The sequence below is a fragment of the Pomacea canaliculata genome, linkage group LG2, assembly GCF_003073045.1.
Source record: "Pomacea canaliculata isolate SZHN2017 linkage group LG2, ASM307304v1, whole genome shotgun sequence".
Classification (NCBI taxonomy): domain Eukaryota; kingdom Metazoa; phylum Mollusca; class Gastropoda; order Architaenioglossa; family Ampullariidae; genus Pomacea; species Pomacea canaliculata.
This window is the reverse complement of record NC_037591.1, coordinates 10,583,535-10,597,973: the sequence shown is the minus strand read 5'-3', so window position 1 is coordinate 10,597,973 and position 14,439 is coordinate 10,583,535. Positions and strand designations below refer to the sequence as shown.

General features: G+C 42.0%; 1 protein-coding gene across 1 annotated transcript in view; it reads right to left on the bottom strand.

Moving 5' to 3' along the window:
* LOC112556609 (molybdenum cofactor sulfurase-like) overlaps window positions 1-14,439 on the bottom strand; it is a 49,517-nt gene that overhangs the window by 25,540 nt on the left and 9,538 nt on the right. The window contains 1 exon segment of the mRNA XM_025225762.1: window positions 7,248-7,404. The gene's annotated coding sequence lies outside the window, so the exon portion shown is untranslated.

The window sequence follows — 14,439 nt, the reverse complement described above, 5'->3', positions numbered from 1 at the left end:
AAATCAGCTTGTGTACTTTTGCTTGAATTTCGGTAACTAGGTCGTCCTCAAGGCCAAAACCTGCAAAAGTTCAAGAAAAAAAAAACAACCATAAAAAAGCTGAGAAAGTCTTTTGAGTGAAGAGATTGAAACGGTCGTCGCTAATTCAGCGAGGGTTAGGAAAGAGCCGGTCAGAAGAAAAGTCGGTGATTTATTGGAGATTTAACACTAGGCCCGGTAACTGCGGGCAAAATTCGATGTGTCCCCGCTCTCCAAGAGAAACGACTTCCAGAAGAAACAAAACCGGAAATCAACACGCGCGCGCGCACACACACAAACTTCTACCCGCACGTGCACAACCTCGAGAAAATCTAATATCGACAGTAAATACATACCACACACACTCACGTGCATATCAAAGCAAGTGCACGTGAAAATGAACTTCCGAATGTTCAAATACAGACAGACAGACGTCTACGATTACAGATATTTCATGGGATAGATATTATTTTTTGTTTTTGTTTGCTTATTTGGCGAGAATGTGTCAAGGAGTGGATTCTCCGAAGCCTAATTCGTTCATCTATTTTTAGTCTGACCTATCAACTTCTGAAGGTAGATGTTAGTCTTAAACAATAACATTCATCAATACTACTCCTCTACATCCATCATGACTTGTTCCACTGAGGTATGCAAAAATTCAACACCGACATTCACTCTACAAAGAATCCTTAGATGTATGCCGATATCAGTGTTTACATGTATGATAACATGAAACCAATGTTTATAGATATATTAATGTTTATAGATATGCCGTTCTGTCAATATTTGAGATGATATCAATGTTTAGGTGCACGAGGACACGGTAAAAAGAGAAATTAACGAGAGTGTAATATTTCAATCAGGTTTTGAAAGCACCAACAGCACAACTCCCACCTACCCTCTCCAAAAAGAGCAACAAAAGAAAAAACAACAAAAACAAAATTAGGAAATGTGCAATCAAGATAACGCATCATAAAATATTGTTCTGACAAACACTTTGACTGCAGACTTGTTCAGTGCATTCTTCTAATGACAGGACAGACAAGAATTCGCTCAAACGGCCATCGAACCGACCAGTTAGAACAAAGATTTGTCACTGCAATTGAAAGTTGACAAAACAGAAAGGCCGAACGGTTGCAGGAGGAGGAATGACAAAGTGTGACAGCGACGACAGCTGTGGAGTCAGAAGGATGCTCCACTCCAGTAACAGGCCTGGTGCTGCCAGGAGCTCGCCTTCTACCGCGAGACTCGAGAGTTGAAAATGTTTATCCGACAGTCCACTTAAAGCACTCATAATGTCAATGACATTATCAAGAGATAAAGGTTGTTTCTGCCCTACACAGACAGTTTGTCTGCATCTCAAGTCCTCCACGTCACTGTTATACAAGTATCCATTACTAATGTATATATGCGCGTGCGTGCGTGTGTGGTGTGTGTGTGTGTCTACTAGAAAAGGAGGGAACAAGAGAAAGACAAAGAGGAGATATACAGATCCAGCCGCATTTATCTTCAGTAAACCTCGACGCCAGCTAGGGACACTGATTGATGGATGATTTTATCCAAAAACATCCCTACATCCGCCGAGAGGCTGGCTACCTTGGGATTTGACAAGGAAGCCGGAAGTCTGGGGAGTGTGTTGGACGTCACACAGTCCGGTCGCGGTGACTGGCCTCACCAGCGCCATCGCAACAAGGGAGGACAACACAGGACAGAAAACGGTATCCAGCTTTGTATCTGCAACAGCCCTCCATCGTCAACACCTGGAAGACCTGGACGAGGAAGCTGAAGTCAAATGCGAGGAAGAGAAGAACGAGGAACAGGCAAGGAGACACGGTTGCCCCGTGACAGTAATGTCGACATGTGTGTGTACAGCGCTGTGTGTCTGGCACAGTCTTGGCTCTGGCCAGGAGCTGACCTGACAGCACGGAGGAGAGTCATCTTCAAAAGACATCATTTATGGGCGAGAGACTCGGGGATCGATACTCACATTCCGTCACTTCAACACGCGCCGTCCGTCGCAAGATGCAAGAACCAGTTTTTTTCCCTTATTTTTTTCTTTTTTGTTGTCTTCCCCCGATTGATGCTGTCGCCAGGGCTTGCACTTTATCTCTGGGGAATTTCACCTGTTTCTGTCAGCTCTCCCCACAATAGGTCTCTCCTTTATTTCTCCCTTTATTCCCTCCTTCGTTCATTTGTTTGATGATTTGTTGGTTTATCTGACCAATCATTTGTCGGTTCATTTGTTCGATCGCCTGCTCGCTGGTTTATACGTTGGTTCGTTTGTTTGATCGTTCATTCGTTTGATAGTCTGTTGCTTTGATCGCTCTAGTTTCCTTTTTATTAATGTCTTCTTTGTTCTTTTCTTTCGTTCGTGTTCTTCTTTTTCATTTTTATTTGATGGATCGTTTGTTTGAAGGTTCGCTCGTTTGATGGATCGTTCGTTTGTTGGTTGGTTCGTTAATCTGATGGTTCGTCGATTGGTTTGTATGACGACGATGATTTGTTCGTTATACAGCTCCTTCTTTCGTTTGCGATTTTTTAAACTCGTTTCTTTTTCTTTTCTTCTTACTTTCGTGTGATTATTTATTTGTTCGACGATTCACTTTTTCATTCCATAGTTTACTCGTTAGTTCGTTTTTGTTTTTTGTTTTTTATTATTCTTTCGTCCTTCATTTTGCTTTTTAAGTTCGTGGTTTGTACGCTATCTGGTTCATTTATTAGTTCACTCATTCGATCCTATAGTGCATATGGGCTTACCAGCTTTCGACTTTGAAGTTACCGGCCAAGTCATTATCGTAAATCAACACTCCAAAACAAAACTGTCTCTGAGCTCATAAAAAATACCCCTCGTGCCACTCCAAGACCTGCAGAGTGTTGCACAAGTCCATCACAAATGGTTCCGTCTCACGCGACCGTCCTCTTGCCTCCCTCTTCTCGTCCCTCTTTCCCTCATACAAACCTACCCCATAATAATAATAAAAATCCCATGTAATTTCACGACAAAAACGCGTTTGCAACGTTTTATGTAAAAGCAGCGACTAATCTCCCTTGGCCTGTCTGAGAGAATGGCACTAATACACTGTCTTCTTCTTGGGAAAGTTCCTTTTGTTACCATTTTAAAAGATTTTTTAATCATTAAAAAGGATAAAACGGTCGTATCGAGGTAATGCAAGGGCGAATTACTTACTTCCGGTTCAATGTTACTCGTTTTTGTGTCCTACTGTTACACAAAAACCTACAGACAGAGGAAGGAAAAACTTGTAGCATGGCGCTGTAAGAAAAGCGAGCCTGTAAGAGGGATAAAATGTAATCCTCTTTTCCTTAAGACACGACAGCTGCAACTGAAGACCTGCTGTAGCGTTCACGAGTATTTCCTTCCTTTTTATGAGACCACGGCAACAATGTTAATTTTTAAGGTTGACAAAAAAGTTGCAGATACTGGGGAAAATGGATGGAGAAAGATCAAAGGACCAGAAACTGAAAATGAGTTGGCGAGCGTTTGTGTCTCTTATAATGACGATCGTTATTAACTTCTTTAACTCTTTACAATTTCATTAAAAAGTTTATAAATAACAGTATGTTAATTACTGAATAATTGTGTATCCTGCAGGCCTTGGCCAGGTAGTGTTGACTATTAATACTTTATCTACTTGTGACAGGTAGTTTTAAATGACTTCTCCAATGGCATGTCATTTATTGCTCTGAGCACATCGGCTACAGCAACGGTGCGAGAACCTACTAAAATCTGTCTATACACCCACATTTATACAGTTTTCATTCATAATTCATCTGCATTCTCACACACTCATATAAACAAATAATTATACAGCAAAGACATACTAGAAATGATAGTTCCATACTTCCACACATCTTTAACACCTTTTACCTCCTTATACCCACCTTGACCTATCATTCTACCTATACCTTCCTTGTAAACACACTCACCTCCACATCTTCACACACCAACACCTTCTTTGCTCAGTTGCCACACAACTTAACAATTCATTGTCAAACGGGATTTTTCCAACATCAAGAATATAAATAATTCAAAATGTCTAATTACCGACTCATTGACGCTGCTATAGAATTGCTTCAGGTCCTTCCTTGAATATTTTATCTGATTTGATTCAGATTTGTATAAACATGACATATACATAGCACATGTACTTCATCCTTTGTCATACATTGGCAGAAGGGACGATTTGTGAGATTGTGCGAAAGCGAGAGAGAGAGAAGGAGGATAAGAAGTTTTAATGAGAAGCAGCAAAGCTGGATCCCAACTACAGAACAAAAAGTAATAAATATAAAACTCTGGTTTAAAAAAAATACCAATAAAGAAACTAAACGAAAAAAGGGTCCGCAGAGTAAGAGGCGAGGAAACAGAAGGATAATAACTCGAAAGGTGGATAGAGGGATCCGTTAAAAACCGCCATCGGAATTTCGCTCGGTTCACTGATGGACACCAAACCGCGACGGTAATCTAAACTGCAGCTAATCGAACTAAGGCCTCTTGCATTCAGTGGTGGGTGGCACAGGCCCAGGAAATCGATGTGTCGGGGAATACAGCCACTGTGAGTGACACGACCCTCTCCTGGACCCACAACTGGCTTCCGGTCGTCTCCCGTCCGACCACACCCCCAAACACACAAAGCACGCGCTCCCCCTTCCCTCACCACGCACCCTCCTCTAGCCTCGGGCCACTTGCTGCTGCAAAGGAGAAGATTCCAGCAACATTATATTGATATCCTGGCATATTAGCATCACTGCCTGACAAGGATATCTGACGATAGCTAATTTGAACGTGTTGATTTAACTGATTTTTTCCTCGTCATTCACGTCAGTTAGAAAGTTCATCCTATCGACCCCGCAAGATGGCGGCTTGAGGGGCACTGCGAGACGTCTATTCAAACCTGCTAATTGCTTAACCGTGACCGCTGAAGCTAAAATGTTTTTGAGCATGTGAAGTATACTGCAAAACAAAATAAAAAATAAAAATCAACAAAGGGATGCCATGTGATCCGAAAAGAATTGTTGACTGATTACTTTTCCATACGTAGCGATACGCACGGTGTTGCTCAAAAAGATAAGATGCTCCAAGAAAATGGGAATGGAGAGAGCTTTTTTTACAATGTATGCAATGTTTCCTGGGGTGCAAGATGATCGAAAAAAGTTTCAAAGCATTTTAGCAGTGGTTCAAAAGTTTTTTGCGGAGACTGATTTTATGCAAAGTGGAGGGCAAGCAGAGAAATACATAAAGTGCTTGCCCGACCGCCTCTCTCTCACTCTCTCACACACACATTAACACACATACATACACAAAGACACTACTATTGTGTACACAAATGAGATAGATATGCAGATGGACACAGATACATGGATACAGCGTGTCTCTTCCACAGTGTGTCGAGGACATCACACTAAATGTTGGTCCACAGAGTGTCGAGGGCATCACACTACAATGTTGGTCCACCACAAAGAGCCCGAGGAATGGAAACAGGATGGGTACAGACAGCTGAAAGCCGAGTTCATTACTGACCACAGAGGCTGGTCATTATTAACATGCTGCTCGGACCAGCACCCCTGGCAACCTTCACGGACACCATCAGGCCTGTCCATTGCGCCTCACCATCGAGGGCCAGGTCTGAAGCCACTATTGATGAGGAGACCCGCGAACAAAACTTTGCTCCAGGGGGCTCACATACCATACGGAACCGGTTGTTGTATGGGAATGGGATGATGAAAGGAAATCAGGCGCTGGAAGGGGGCGCTGATGTGCCAAGACTTTTCCGGAGCCCAGCCGCGGACATTGCTACAGGCTTTTCCTTCATTATCTAATTTGTGACTGAACAGGGAACACACGGTTGCACGTGACAAAGGAATCATTATACTTGTTAATGTGAAACTCTATACTTAGGATGAATCATTAACGGAGGAGAGCGAATCGTTTTTACTGTACACGTTGAATCGCTATATTTGTTGCAGACTTATTATACACATCATACCTGTGAGACATCATATTTATCAGACGAAACATTACTTGTCAGAGTGAATCATTACACTTCTCACGATGAATCAATATGATTGTAAGAGTGAACCATAATACTTGCCAGGGTGACAATGGCTGCCTTACAGAATGACCAGTAAGCCTTTACTTACCCGCTATTGTGACCATAACCACTCCTGAGTACAGAGCTGATGAACAACATAAAACTCATTTCTCATCCACCTATGACTTCTGTAAAAAATCTCTTATCAAAAAATATCACCTGCTTGGCATCCAAAAATGCGACCCATGGGAACCCTAAGGTTAGTTAATGTTCCATTCGCGTTGTAATATTTTGTTTGCTGGAAGAGTTTATACTGCCATTATTTGTTTGCTAATACGAGGGAGTGTAAAGTCTCCCAGCATTTAATTCTGATCGCTTATGACACTGACCGCGTGAACAAACTGCAGAGAAACAGCGGAAATACAATTATCCAGTGGATGTTTAGGGTTAAATTAATCTACTGGGCTGCTACACAATAGCCGGTGAAGAGGAGTCTGTGTGAGGAACGGATTGCCATGTAAATAAAGTTAAATGGAAAAGTTTTTAACAAAGACTGGTGACCTCATCCTCAAAAGGTTGTCTGACCCGGTAACAGGAGGAGGACAGAAGATGACGAAGGCGACCACCACCACTACCACCACCACCACTACCATGTACAGAAATAAATCGCCGACAGTCTCCCAAGAGCAAAGTTCACGAAGTGGTAAAACAGTCTGGTTTCATCGAGCCCTTGTGAAAGCACATTTTCGAAATCGCAGCAACTCAAGAATAAACCATTCCCAAATTTATGATGCGAACAGTAATCTTGTCATAGAAATTGTTGTTTAATTACTTTACCAGGTTATTTTTGTGGAAAAAGTCGACCGCCATGGCTAAGAACCATCAAACGGGAAAAACACAACAGATTAAAATAGGTTTGATATTTCGAACATATGTCAACACGAGAACACGCGTTGCCTGCACTTCATCTTCGTGCTGATGGCAAAACCGGAAGCTCATTCGTTACAGCCTCGTTCGAACGGTTAACGCACAAAAACTGGTCTGCCAGCTATCCTCTCTATCTACATCCGTTAACAAATGTTTCGACGGCGGATTCTTTCGAAACATTTCACTGGACGCCAAATTACTACCCTAAATCCAGAAATTTCCACAGGGAAATAGAGGAAGAGATTATTTTCAAACCTGAATCTGGTCTGGTCAATGGCGTCTGTACAGAAGCGGCTGGAAGCTGACGAACTGTGTGGGTTTCCGTACAGATGCGAGACCAGGTCCTCGTGGACTGCAGTCATCTGGCTCTTGGCGTACAGTGTGGCTCCAGCATGGTCCACGTAGGTCAGTCCTGCAAAGACACACCATTCCTTAGTGATAGTAACAGTAATATTGTTAAATTCTCAGATGATACCCCATTGTTAACTTTGTTCTAGGGGTATAAGCAGATCATGGCAAAACTACAAAATTTTGTGGGATGTGAACACTGAACATATTCTTGGACGTGGCCAGCAAAGACTATACCTTCTTCGCAAGCTCAACAGTTTTTCAGCCAGCAAAATAATTTTTATCGATCATTCATTGAAAGTCTTTTACCTTTTTCCTTCGCGTGCCGGTTCCACAGGATGTCTATGATAAAAACAGTTTGAACAGCATTGTCAATATACGTTCACAGGTAATTGGTGTCAGGCAGAGGGATTTAGCTCCCCTTTGTGATCAGCAAATTGTCAGAAAGGCGTCCTGCATTTTTTTCCATACCAGAGCATGTATTAGCGAGGGAATTAATTGAGCTCAGGTAAACGGTACGCTTTACCTGTGTGCAGAAGTAATAGGCACTTGAAATCATTTGTTCCCTCAGCAGTCTAGCTGCTCAGCTAGAGATGGACTATCACGTGTGTGTGATGATGATTTAGGTGTGACTGAAGAATGGTCTAGAATGGTAAGAGTGCGTGTTTTTTATCGGTTAGGTCAGCTTGTGAGAGGGAAAGCTGGATGCGCCAGACGGGTATCGACCCAGCTCACCTTTGGGTTCAGACGCCTGTGCTCTAACCACGCTTCCCCTCCACTTATGTGAACACAGACGATCTGCAAAAGATGCATTTCTGCTGTTAACATCTGCACGAGCTCTGTGAAGTTTATGTGCAGATGCTCTGATTCTGAAGGCACTGCTAAGCCCAAACCTATAAAATGTCAAAACTAAATAATCCTGTCAAGATTCTCATATACTTGTCAGATGTCACAAGTAGAAAATAACTCGACTGTTCTCGAATGAGTAACACTTGCCTCGCCTCACAGTGCTTTTACCAGGATCCGTTATTTTCGAGAGATCTTAGAGTTGAATCGTTGCCATGTCAGATAAGTGCTTCCTAGAGACAACGGCAGACACATTTCCCAACACACTGCCAAGCATATTTTATGCAGACAGACTAGTCCACATGGGTAGAGTACTCGATGACAGCAAGAAACAGATATGAGAGGTGGTTAGGGAAAACTTTGCCAGACTTAATTATTTTGTATTTGCTGCTCATAAATATTTAAAAACAAACCCACATACTAGGTTTTGCTGCATCGTAAAGAAAGTAGACATATATATGCTCTGACATTACTACGTTACATTGTGTGAATATTTGACTATGTAACATTGCCAAATATAGTCACACATTCGACTCTTTGACATTACACCTTTAGTCATTTTATACTGTGTCCAGTTAAGACGACAGGTATTGAGCGATGTGATCACGACGCACAAAATGAAACAATGGTGTAGTATGATGGGTCAAAGGTCAGGGATGTACCATGCCTCCACAAAGCTATGAAAGTGTTCTGGCAATACCCACTCACCCTTTTCTTTCTGTAAAACACACACAAACACACTTCCTTCTCTCAGCCAGTCACAAATGGCCGCTTGGTGCGATATTGAGAATTCCTCAGTCCCCTACATCGCACGTTTATACATCAGCAGAAACGATCACAACATTCCCAAGAACTTTTCCACAACCAGAATCATTGCTCCCAAGATCAGCTTTCCTTTCCCCCCTTGTCGTCTGCTTGTGATACTTCATTCATGTCTGAGCAGGGGCGAAGTGTGTCGGAATTATCACCTCTGATTTCCGCAAGGCGGTAGATCAAAAGCCTCGCCGTCTGCGAAGACGGATTCGCGAGAGGATGGCGGGCCGCCTGACTGTAAGCAAGACAGGAAACTGTCGGCAAAAACCTCGGTGGAGACTGACCGGCTTTGCCTTTCCGGTCGACCACGGTCAAAGAAACTGCCCATCAGTTCTGCAGCGGGTCGTGATCTGGGCGGCAAGTTCTATCGGTGGACATCTTGCAGCTGGTAAGAGTTAACCACGTGATTAAAATTCTCTTTTTGAACTGGCATCTCGCGTATGGATGTCTTTATTCAAATGTGATTTTATTCATTTCAAGACCGAGAGGCCTGTCACAGCAAGGAAAGGAGATGAACTATTTATATGTTTAAAGAAGAGAGAAGCGAAAAGAAGGGAGGTTGGATAAGAGGACTAGGAAGAAGCGAAAGCAGGAGAGGGAAAATGAAAAAAAAAGGGGAAAACTGAGAATTGTGGGAAAAGAGAGAGGGAATCAGTCGGAAAAAACGGTACATTTCAGGGTGTAAACCCTGAATCGTACATCAGCATCTAGAATAAAAATCTGAATGGAGGTTAGCCAACCTTTCAAATACAGAAGTTAAAAAAAATACCATGGTGGAAGGCAAAGTGACCAAAGTTGATAGAAAATATATGCTAGCACATTTCCGCCACAGCATTATTCTCACACTCGTCAACAAAGAAGCGAACAAGAAAACACACACACAGACAGACATAGAATGACCACACACGATGTTTCTAATGACACTATTCATGACACTTTCCCTGCCCTCCAGTATCTGACCATAAACATGAGGCCAGGCGGGCAAACAAACTGGCGTGCACTTGAGCGGTGTTGGCAACACAGTCTGTTGTGCCGTGTTTACGAGCTTGGAGTGGAATTGTTAACGATGTTAGCACGTGCAGGCACTAACATGGCGTACGTAACGTCACGATCGATTAGGAGCCGTTGATGACGTCACGGTCGACTCTGAACTGTTCATAGCCACAAAGACAAAGCAGTTTGTGATGGCATATACATAAAGTTAAATGGAAAAGTTTTTAACAAAGGCTGGTGACCTCATCCTCAAAGGTTGTCTGACCCGGTAATAGGTCACAAGGCATGAGCTGTTCGTGACGTAGGAAATATTCAGATGACGTCATGACCATTGTATGACGTAAAGATGCACGCAGTCTGTCTATGATCCAGAATTCCACAAATGAAATGCTAAGTTGATGATAATCAAAGAAGAGAGTAGGAGCTTGTAGTGCGGACAAGAAATTTGTTGAGAAACGAACACAGCCCGACTGATCCTGTACAAGTCACTGGAAATGAATGATCCAGGCGGTCGCATTTACAAGTCATTGACAATGAAAAAGTAGGCAAAACGGAAAGTTCCCCCCGGTGTAACTAATCAAATTCTTCGTGCATTCGGACTGCGTGGCTGTGTCATAAGCTGTACGGATGTGGCCGTCCACAATTTTAATGACGATGATGCTTACTACGACGACGATGATGATAATCATGATGATCCGCTTCCTCTTCATTACCATAATTTTGTCGTTACTGACGATGATGACGACGGTGATGATTTGGTTGGGCAAAAAATTTTCATATATTTTCTTTAAAGGTATGCATCTCAAAGCTCAAAGGAGATAGCATGTTGATAAGATTTCAATGCTAAGGGCAATGAGAGTTGGGATATTCTAAGGCCACTGCCTGCAGCTTGAAGGCATACATCCATTTCCGCCACTCCGTGGGTTTCAAATGAAAAAGCATAAAATTGTAATTAGGTCAGAAAGGCATAGAATGGTAATTACATCAGAAAGGCACAAAATCATCATTACAACGGAAGTGCAAAACTTGTACGCACAATCTCTTTAATCTTCGAACAAAAGTCACAGCAGGAATTCTGAGAAGTAATCGGTCGATGAGATTAGAGGAGGGAAATGGAAAACAAAAACGGTAACCCAGAACATCACCTTGGCATTTTGAGTGGCTTCCGCTGATAATATTGATGAAACGCTTTTTAGAATGACTGAAGAATTCTTCACCGATTAATGTAGTGATAACAATGTGTGTTTTGTGCGCGCGTGAGTTTACAGCCCGTTAATTGTGTGCGCGGGCTGTGTGTGTGAGAGAGAGAGCAGAAATCTGGTCGGGAAAAAAAGTTTTACTTTGTTCAGCTGTCAACATATATTCATCCATTTCAAAACATTTACATAAGGCAAAGTCTCTTGGTGGTCTTCTATCATCAAAACTGTCACGTGTTTTGGTGTCACATTTGCAAGTCTTGTTGACACCTGACTTTCGGCAATGGACATCGACAGTAGCTGTGCATGTTGGAGAGTTCACCGTGGGCTGTTTAGTCACTATGTTACTGCACACATAAGGGGGCTACAGCAAATATTACAAATCATTCCCAAATATTTTGCAAACCACTGAAAACATTACGATCCTGACTTGTTGGGATACATGTATCAATGTGTGTCCTTTTTGTTTTTTGAATCCATAATAAATTATGCATTGTTTACGGTTTGATGCCGAAAGAATTTTACAGTTGTATGACACTGGAGGAAAACCCATAGTACAACATTCAAATCCCTTAGTCCAAAACGACAACCAGTGGAGTGGAGCGCAGTCAGCGAAACACTGACTATCATACACTGAAATGCACTCACCCTGGCGACGCTCAACAGCCGGTCCTTTGCATGTAATTACCCTAGGGGTAGTATCAAAACCACTGTTCCCTCTATCCATCCGACTTTGCTGAATCTCATCCACGAATACAAACGAGACCCCTAATGAGATTTCACGTGATGTTTATATTATTACCGCTCCGTATTAAACGTGCCCGTCGTGAATTTTTATGCAGTAGTGCACGTGTGCCTCAACATGGAGGACTGCCCGGGCATCGCTGTCTGGTTTGTGGCCCCTACGTCCACCCCATCCCACCAACAACGGAAAACGTCAGACGTAATCTCTGCTGTTAGCACTGCTTCATTCTCATTTCCATATTGTCCAAGGGGAAAAAAATATAAGGAAAATTGCCATTCTTTTCTGACAGTGGCACTGAGAGCTATTACAGCACGCTGGCGTCAAACCCATCAGGAATAAGAAAAAAAATCACAATTCGAAATGGAGATTTTTGGTAGCAGCAGTTCAGAAAACACTACAGCTTCTAAACATAATGTCCCTCTTATCTTGATTTTTTTACTTCCTCCTCAATTAATGTTTCCAAGTCTTGAACCTGAGCTTTACGCAAAGTTTTAATGAACAGCAATACTCATTGCATTCATGTATCAAAGAGTAAATTACGAATCAACCACTACATATTTAAGTCAGCTTAAAGCCATCCAGTCTGTCCAACCAAATGCCACCCTCATACGAACCAACACATCTTCATGGCCACCAACCCTTCTCTGCCCTCAGTAAACCCACAAAGTTTAGACAACAATTTCCTAACATTCAGACCATAATATCTTATCATAAGCCAATGTATTTAGTCCTATCTGTGTGAGTATAGGAATAAAGATAGCACTTCTTTGTCAGATATCTTATTTTTTTCAATTACTACTTTTTTTCCTTCTATGCTACACTGAATGCTACACTCATCTGTGATCCCTTCAAGTGCCTCTATTTCTCTTCCCGAAGTTGGCGTTCTGAAGGTCCTTTCAAAAATGATTTCCAGCATGAAAAGTTCCAGTCTGCATGCATCCTTTCATCTCCATTTCTGCATTTCAGCGATATGTTAGTTTATGCCATACATGTCTCCCACTCGCATATACCGCTCAGGAGTACCGCTTCTGGTGCGTTTTCAATATCAGCCAACTGTGACCAGCTTCGTCGAAGCGGCTCTCCCTTTTAAACTTTGTTTATATTTAAAAAGGGGCAGACATTCGCAAACTAAAGATCACAGTATTGTCATAGCTACAGCTTCTTAGTAAAGTCTAGGGAATTTCAGTGTATGCTCATAGACAAGTGCCTATAATGCGATCTCTCTCTCTTTCTCTCTCTCTCACACACACACAAACACACAGAGTTACACGCGACTGTGATCATCGATACACGAGAGTTTTTGCGAATGACCCATTTTTGTTCTCAAGATATACGCCTACAAGCTAGTGACGTCACGCTTGTACACGGATATGATTAGTTGACAAGTGGTTTAACCTCTGCAATTGACTGAATACCTGACAAATATACCTATGCATGTACAAACGTTTGCATGGTTTTCTGTGCATGGTGATGTTTGCAGGCGTGTACCTCCAACAGACGGGGGTACTCCCTAATATAATGGGGATACAATATTTTGTGCCCCACTTGACCTTTAAGCCTTTGGGGGGAAAAAAAATCTGATGCTCACGTTTCACTATTCTTAAGGACACCGGGAAGTGTGTAGTTCTACTTATTTATCTCGATGGTATTAAGTTTCGGGAATTTTGTTTACTAACACCAATTTTATTAAAAAAAATCAACAAATGTCCAGCTTGCTATTGATTCTGGATAAAACCTGACGATCCAGATAATGAAATCACCATCAAATCAGCTGCAAATGTCAGTATTTTTCAAATTAGCTAGACGGAAGCCAGTTATATGTTGCATCCCTTCCCCCTCAAGCGGCAATAATGGCTTTCTGTTAGACCACCCCTAGGGCATGGTATTTAAATCCTGATGAATATCAGCCGCAGTCGTTTAAAAACTAGAAATGCATCCTTTTCGTAGCATTCGAGAAAAGCTGATTTCATTATTCCTCCTTCTTTCCGTTCTTACCCTTTCCTTTCTATCACTCTGCGGTCTATGTGTTCACTCAGCAATGGTGTGGACACTTGTTGCATGATATAAGAATTTACTTCAGGTATCATAAACAGTTGATGTCTATCGGCAGTAGAATATTAAAAAATACTTCAGACATCATGAACAACTGATAACCTTATATTGCAGAAAACAAGAACTTACTTCGAGAAAAGTAAGCAGCCAATGTACCTACAGGAAACTGCTTCAGGCATCATAAACAGCAGATAGCAAATTATAAGAAACTGGTTTAGGTATCAACATCCTACAGCCTTAGGTATCAAACTACAAGAAGCTAGTTCAGGCATACAGAAAATGTGAGATAGCAAAATACAAGAATTTAACTCAGGTGCCATCAACCGCTAATGACCATACACAGTAGAAAATAATAATAAAAAAACTAGATATGTCTTTTCTCTCAGCGCTGGGACTTTCTGGATCACATGACAGTTTGCAGTCCATTAGAAATGTACGTTCGTGTGTAGTGCCC